This window comes from Lactuca virosa, chromosome 7 (assembly GCF_052849685.1).
Source record: "Lactuca virosa cultivar CGN04683 chromosome 7, Lactuca_virosa_CGN04683_v6, whole genome shotgun sequence".
Taxonomy (NCBI): Eukaryota; Viridiplantae; Streptophyta; class Magnoliopsida; order Asterales; family Asteraceae; genus Lactuca; species Lactuca virosa.
This window is the reverse complement of record NC_136432.1, coordinates 85721463-85730251: the sequence shown is the minus strand read 5'-3', so window position 1 is coordinate 85730251 and position 8789 is coordinate 85721463.

The window sequence follows — 8789 nt, the reverse complement described above, 5'->3', positions numbered from 1 at the left end:
TCCATCTTGTATGACTCCTTTATTGGCAGGAAATGAGCGGATTTTGTCAACCTGTCGACTATTACCCATATGGTATCCAATCCATCTGTTGTCTTGGGTAATTTGGTCACAAAGTCCATAGAAATCCTTTCCCATTTCCACTCGGGTATTACCGGTTGTTGTAATAGTCCCGAGGGCTTCTGATATTCTACCTTCACTTTAGCACAAGTGAGGCACTTGCTAACGTAAGTGGCAATTTCTGCCTTCATGTTAGGCCACCAATACTGCTGCTTGATATCCAAGTACATTTTATCTGAACCCGGATGGATGGAGTATCGTGTCTTATGGGCTTCATTCATGACTACTTCTCTGAATCCCCCAAGTTTAGGGATCCAAATTCGGTTCATGAAGTAATAAGCTCCGTCCTTCTTGACTTCAAAGTTCTTTTCCATTCCACGTAACGCTTCGCTTGTTCTGTTTTCTATCTTCATGGCATCGAACTGGGCTGCTTTGATTTGCAAGGACAGATGGGATTGAACGGTTATCGAAAGGGTCTTCACACGAAGATTTGAGTATTCTTTCCGACTTAAGGCATCAGCTACCACGTTAGCCTTGCCTGGGTGGTACTTGATTTCGCACTCATAATCGTTTAGCAACTCAACCCAACTTCGTTGCCTCATGTTTAACTCCTTTTGATTTAAAATGTGCTGGAGACTCTTGTGGTCGGTGAAAATGGTGCACTTGGTACCATAAAGGTAGTGCCTCCAAATTTTCAAGGCGAAGACCACAGCTCCCAATTCGAGATCATGGGTGGTATAATTCACCTCATGTGTCTTTAGTTGTCGGGATGCATAAGCTATCACCTTTCCACGCTGCATGAGTACACAGCCTAAACCCTGATTCGAAGCATCGTAGTAAACTACGAATGCCTCTGTTCCCTCTGGTAGTGATAGTACTGGTGCACTATAGAGAGCTCGCTTCAGAGTTCGGAAGGCAACCTCCTGCTTTTCTGTCCATTCAAATGGCACGCCCTTTTGTGTAAGCATGGTAAGTGGCTTGGCTGTTTTGGAGAAGTTCTGAATGAATCTCCTGTAATAGCCTGCGAGACCTAAAAATTGGCGAATTTATGTGGGTGTCGTTGGGACCGCCCATCCTTCTATGGCTTTGACCTTAGAAGGGTCTATATGTATCCCTTCTTGACTGACAACATGACCCAAAAAGTTCACGCTATGGAGCCAGAACTCACACTTAGAGAGTTTTGCGTATAACTTTTCAGTTTGTAGGGTTTCCAAGATTTGCCGGAGATTTCGGCCATGCTCCTCTTCGCTTCGAGAATAGACTAGGATATCGTCGATGAAAACAATTACAAAATTGTCGAGGAATGGTCGGTAGATTCGATTCATCAGGTCCATGAATGCGGCAGGGGCATTTGTTAGACCGAAGGGCATTACAACAAATTCGTAATGTCCATAGCGAGTTCGGAAAGCGGTTTTGGGGATATCCTCTTCCCGGACTTTGAGTTGGTGGTATCCGGATCGCAGATCTATCTTAGAGAAGTAACTTGCTACTTGGAGCTGGTCGAATAGATCTTCGATTCGCGGAAGTGGGTAGCGAATTTAGATAGTGAGCTTGTTTAGTTCTCTGTAATCAATACACATCCCAAAAAAACCCGTCCTTTTTCTTAACAAAGAGGACCGGAGCTCCCCAGGGTGAGAAGTTAGGTCGGATGAATCCTTTGCTCAAGAGTTCGCTAAGTTGGCTTGACAGTTCTTGCATCTCCGCAGGAGCCAACCTATAGGGTGATTTGGCAATGGGCGTGGCTCCCGGCACCAGCTCAATTCAGAACTCGACTTGTCTTTCTGGGGGTATCCCCGGAAGATCTTCAGGAAAGACATCCGGGAAGTCGAAAGCCACTGGGATGTCTCGAATATTGACCTCTTCCTTGGACTTATCCACTATGTGTGCCAGAAACGCCAAGTCCTTATTTTGTAGATACTTTTGTGCCTTAATGCACGAGATAAGATGAAGGTTCGTACTGGGTTTGTCCCCGTATATAATTAGGGTTTTGTGGTTAGGGAGATGAAGGCGAACAGCCTTCTCGCAACACATAATTTCGGCATGATGGGGGCTCAACCAGTCCATGCCGAAAATCACATCAAAACTCATAATAGTTACAGGCATCAAGTTTATTTGAAAGGCGTGATGATTTAAAGTTAGGGTACATCCTACATAGATTTCCCCAGCTGCTCCTGTTTTCCCATTAGCCATTTCCACCGTAAAGGTTTCATTAAGCTTTTGGGGTTGTTGTTTTAGCAAGTGTTTGAATTTATTACTCACAAAGCTTCGCTCTGCCCCGGTATCAAACAGGATGCATGTATATGAGTGGTTAAGGAGAAACGTACCGACGACGACAGCGGGATCCTGAACCGCTTCTCCTTGACCCATAGTCAGCACTCTTCCTGCTGCTCCTGTCGCCTGGTTGTTTGTATTGGGACAATTCCGCCTGAAATGTCTGGTCTTTCCGCACCCATAACAGGTATAACTGGCTCCATCCTTTGAGTTGTTGTTGTTGTTGTTGTTGTTGGGCATCTGGTTTTGTGGAAGCTGGGTCCTTCAATACTTTGTTGTATGGCCCTTCCGGTTGCATCTTGTGCACATCATCTCTCTGCATTCCCCGTGGTGATGGTAGTTACATTTGTTACACTTGGGAAGATTCCCTATGTACTGTTTCGGAGCATTTGGCGTGGATGAGGCTGGAGCATGTGGTGCTGTGGTAGCTTGGGTTGCTGCATGGACAGTCACTGTCTGTTTCTTCTTAGATGATTCTGAGTTCTGTTTACCTCTTCTCTTGTTGTTCTTCCATTTCTTATTCTCTTCTTCCTTCTTAACATCCGCCTCCACAATCTTAACACTCTTCTTGCTGCCATGATCATACAGTTTCTTGGCCAATCTTTTGGCGCAATCAAACGTCTCAGGGTTTGCCGCAATGACATTCCCTTGGATAGGTGCAGTCAATCCCCAGATGAACCTCTCAATCTTTTTCCCTTCTGAGGTGATCATACCCAGACACAGAAGGGATAGCTCGCTAAACCTGGATATGTATGCGTCGATATTGGAGTTCTGAACGGTCAAGTTCCCAATTCATGTTCCATCTTTTGTACCTCGCCTCTAGGGCAGTACTCTGCCAACATCATTTCCTTCAGTTCTTCCCAGGGCATCGCGTTTGCCACTGGAAGGGTCATGGCTTCGATGTAACCGTTCCACCATGAAAGAGCTTGATCAAAAAAGGTACATGCTGCGAACTTGACCTTGCACCCATCTGGACATCCGCAAATTTCAAAGACGGATTCAATTTTTTCAATCCACCTCTTTAGGGCTATGACACCTCCCGTTCCATTAAAGGTTCGTGGCTTGGCGTTGGAAAAATCTTTGTAAGAGCATGTCTTGGTAGGTCCTTGATTTATTCCGTTGATTGAACTTCCAGCCCCCTGCCCGTTTCCTCCGCCATTGTTCCCTTGGTGGATTTGCGCCATGGCTGTTGTGACTGCAGCAGATACAGCTGCTTGAAACGCAGCTGAGTCGACTTCCGGTGGTGTCGGTGGTTGGTTATTTCCGCGGTTTGGTCTCTGCGGCATCTTGCTGTTACGGAACAGAAAGATGTTGAGTATGTATTGTTTTTAAGTTGGGAATTTCTTGAATCGGTTTGCGCATCTAAGTGTTTCCATAATTTACACTAAGAAATAAGAACATAAAACACATAACAGATAACAACATCACGAATAAACACATAATATTTTCCACTAATATTATCCGCACTTTGATACATGCAAATTTGCTCGAAAGAGCATACATAGAGGTACAAAGTTCGACAGCATAACGACTCTATGTAATCACTTAAACATGGAGTCGATAGTACATAGCAAACATAAGAGAACATAGCACTAGTAGGGTAGTCTACTGGTCCGAAGTGCTCTGAGATGCGTCGGGTGGTGGGGCTGATGATGTGGATGCGCCCTGAAGACGCGCCACCTGTCGTTTTGTGGCTCGTAGTCGATCCTCCCACATCGCTTGACGTACATGAAAGTTATGGATTACTTCTTGAGTTTCTCGTTCCGCCCGGGCCACTGCGGTTCGCATCTGATTTAGTTGCTCGGTCGTGTCCTGGGAAAGGTCGTCAGTGTTCCGTAACCGTCTCACCATGACAGGAAGTGCTCGGTCAGCCGGTCCTCCCTCCCTCAAGTCATAGAACTGGCGATCCATGCCAAACGGGGGTCGCTGTCCCTGTTGTCTGCTCCATCTCCAAATGTCGATACCCCAGGGAGGCGTAGGGCCGTTAGGGCCCATTCGGTGAGCTGGCACACTCACTGGGTATGGGGGTTGATGAAAACTTTCCATTTCACCCTTAAATAAGGCCATTTAACCCCTGAAATAGGTTTATTCACGTTTATATCCCCTGTTTTGAGAAAACTTTCCATTTCAGCCCCTTAAATTTGATTTTTCGCATTTTTGGGCCTAAATAGCCGAAAAGCCCAAATTTTAGCCCATTAGGCTAAATTTTACATTTTTAGTCTTTTAAAAAGCCTAATATTTATAAAAACTCTTATTTTGGCTGTTTTGACCTTTTGATCCTTGTAGAAACCGTGAATGACATCTTTTTCCCCATCTTTTGTTTATTTATCAAAAATAGTCCAATAACAAAATTTTATGTTGTAGTGTGTTATTTTAAAGCTTATATAGTAGTTTATCTTGACATGTTAAGTGAAATATGACCTAGATCACATATTTTTCCTTCTTGAACTATAGATCTCGAAATATCTTTCATTTTTAGCACATATTTACCACAAAAACACAAGAAATCACACATAACATACAAATACACATAGATCTTCACATTTTACTTGTATTCTCCCCCAAAAATCATATGAAAACCGAAAATAGAGGGGTATGAACTCACCTTAGGTTTGTGGGTTCGGTTTTGAAGAGAGAGATGGAAAGATGAAGTGATTTTTGGCCCTAGCAACTTCCTTGAGTAGATCTCGAACTCAAGAAGATTTCTAAGAGTATAAACACCAAAAACTTTGTTTAAAGGAATGATCTAACAAGAGAGTGAAGTTATGAAGCTTGGATGTGTAAAGACTTACCAAAGATTGACAACACTTGATGAAGACTCTTGAATCCAAGCCAAATTTTCGAGAATTCCTTGAAGGAAGGAAGGAGATGGCCTTAGAGAGAAATGGAGAGAATTTTTTTTTGTGTATTGTGTGTGTGTGTGTGGTGTGTCTTCGGCCGAAACAAGAAGAGAAGAGGGAGAAGAGAGAGTGTGAGGTGATAGGTGCATGGATGTATGTATGCATGATTACATGGGGGATAATGTGGAGGTGGCACTCCAAGTCAACTCTCCCCTTAATCTCTTCTTTTATTGTTTTTTTTTTGTTATATGCTTGGGCCGAAATGGGCTAAGGAAGGAGAAAGGAATCACTTTGGCCCATTCTTGCCTTGGCTCGAGTTCATGAGGCCCATAAGGAAAACTTACGGCCCATTGGGCCCTTAGGGTAGCTCACGGCCCAATTTTTGTATAAAAGAATTGATTTGTGGCCCATTAGGCTCATTGGATTTGTTATGGCCCAATAAGGCCCATTAAAGATAAACTAGTCCATTTTAGGCTTATAAGGCCCAAAAAGGTTAAGTCTCATGAGAGTGGGTCCAATGAGAGCCCATTTAAGAGTTCTAAGCCCAAAATAGTCAAGTTGGAAGTTTATTGGCCCATTAGGCCCAATAAAGAAATCCTAGTCCATAATGAGCTTAAACCGGGATTTTTAGGGTTTTCAACTTTACTTGATGAATCTAGGTTTGAATTTGTTTCCATAGGTTGAACTTCAAGCATAACATGAATTAGGGTTACGAGTTTCCAGTAGATAATGTTTACAAGAGTACAGAATTTCCTAGCTAGAATGCTAGTTGTGACACTCTGATACCAATCTGTCACACCCCCAAACCACGTTGGCGGAAACGTCGGAGGTGAAACGTAATAGTGTATCACAACCATGGCAATAATAAACATAGTAATCAATGCGAAAGGTTTGCTCCTTCTATTTATATAAAAACGTGTTTTTTATACTTGTATTGATTTTTATGGTAATTACCAAATACTAATTACATACGCACAGGCAGGGTACCTTCCACTTGTGATATACTATAACTAGGGCTCTTATACCAATCTGTCACACCCCCAAACCACGTTGGCGGAAACGTCGGAGGTGAAACGTAATAGTGTATCACAACCATGGCAATAATAAACATAGTAATCAATCATTCATCATACAACCACATAACGCTGCATCGACTGTGATGAATCATTCTCTAGACGCATGGGACCAAATGCAGTTTAAGGATATTGCAGTTGAGCTTTATTACAAAGCTGTTCATTTTTACTTGCAAGAGCAACCATATCTTATCAACGATTTTCTTAATGTACTTGCTCTTTGTGTTGACCATACCTTGGTGATTCAATTAGATCTGGTTGGCTCTAATTCCCATTTTTCTGTTTTTGCTTTGCAGATGGCTGGTACGAGCAGATCTCGGAATGTCCGACCAAGACACGACTCACCACCTAGTAGTCTCGACCATTCGGACGATCCCTAGAAGTCTGACTCGGGGATGATGTTCGGTCGACTGCATCCGATGGAGGATCGGTCGTTCGGTATCATCGGCTCGCTCGATCAGAGTGATGAGACGACGGTGGCTCTACTCCAGTGCGTCGCTGACTACCATACCTTCGTCGTTCGCGACGGTGCTGGTAACCCACGCCTCTCGGATCCCAGCTTCGGGAACCTGATCAGGATTGTCCAGCCTGTCTTCCCGGTCCTTACTTACGAGTTCTTTTCCACTCTGGAGGTGGACAAGAACTCCATGGACTTTGCTGCGGACGACTACGTCTCCTTCCGGCTGGGAGGTCAGCGCAGGCGATGTAGCCTGTTGGAGTTTGGACGTTTGATCGGTCTCAACTCCCGAGCGACCAACACGCTTGCTTTTCAAACCCATCTGGACGACAGCCTGGACGTGGGCAGTGACGACTTCGACGCTGCTACCTTTTGGCCTGTCGTAGGCACTAGGCCATACCGTTCTGGTGTCTCGCCTACGGACGCTCTCCCTCCGCATGCTCGCGAAGTAAGTCCTGTTAATTTTCTTATTCTCGTTTATAATTATGCTTAATTTAATTGCTAACCTCTTTTTCCTTCTTATTTCAGGCTCATCATTACCCACCTTCTGCATCGTGTGGAGACAGACAAGCTGAACAAGAAGGAACTTTTCTTCCTGTGGTGCTTCGTCACCGGCCTGCCTCTGAACCTACTGCGGGTGCATGTCTTGCAGCTCTGTCGTCGTGGTGCACTCTCCCGTGCTGCCAGTCCTATCCTTAGCGGGCACCTGATCACTGCGCTTGCTCGTTCATATAACGTGGATCTTCCAGGCCTCCACCTGCTTCCTGCTAAGCTCTTACGAACTCGGGCTGGTCGAATGGCAAGCTCATTCATCAGGTATCCATTTCCTTTCCTTGAACTATCATAATTGGGTTTTTCTTATACTTAGCTTCGAATGTTTGTGTTTTTGCTTACAGGTGGACGGGAGGTGGGTCCTCCACGAGGGTTTGATAGGTGGTGGTGCTGACGATGATGCGGCGCCCGTGCAGCATGCTCCCCGTCGCAGTCGTGCTCGTCATGATCCCCGTGTCCCAGTCGTCCATCGACCAGCTCTCTGCTCAGATCGCTCGGATGAACACTCATACGGTGGACGTTCAGGGAGGTCTACGTGACATCCGCTACCGTCAGGATGTCAACCAGCAGTGGAGCGAGCGTATGTTCGCGGGGATATATGCTCAGCAGCAGATTCCGATTCCCGAGGATTGCCAGTTCCCCTTTCAGTATTACCCTCCTCCTCCTTTCCACCAGCCACGCGACTACGATCCTAGTGCTCCCGGACCCTCCTACTTTCCCCCCGGATACGATCCATATGCTCCAGGGCCCTCTCATTATCCCCCTCCTCAGTGATGCGCACTGAGTTGACTTATTTAGACACTGTTCCATTTGATACTTTTATATTTCTGTACTTGGTTAAATGATATTTGATCCTTTTACGTATTAGCTTTTGTTGTGTGTTTTACATAAATTCTCTATTATGGTTGTCACACGCACACACAACACCATGAAGTTTGCAACCCCAATCATGACAGTGGTTGTAACATGAAGGGTACAAATGAGCTACTCTTCAATATCTTTGAAGCTTGTAACATGTACTTCCCACAAAATTCTGGTTCAATGCCCGGTCGAAAGGCTACCATAGTTGTAATGTTTAATCTTTAATATTGCAGCAAAAGTGTAATGCTATAATGGTATGATAGATTCAAGTATAATGTTGTAATGATAAATGACATAATTTCATAAAGAAAGGGGGGTATGCATTACGCTGACTGCATATTCTTTTTCAGATCTTTGATCTTTTTTTCTAATTCTTTGAGCCTACGTTCACGATTACCAGCATGATCTTTGATTGAGTTTTCAAGAGTTGTGACTTCTTTAATACATTTTTTTATAAAGTTCTTGCTTTTCATTAACACCAGATTTTGCTTCTGCAAGCTCTTGCTCAATTCTTTTTATTGTTTCACTTAACTAGAAGAAAAAAAAAGTAAAGAAACACTATCGTTTTAATTATCACTGAACATTTGTTTCAACATGACTAAGCTTCTGGTCCAAGTGTATCTTGTCTTTACCACGAACAAATTTCCTTGGTTAACAATAATTGTAGTTTTACCAAAA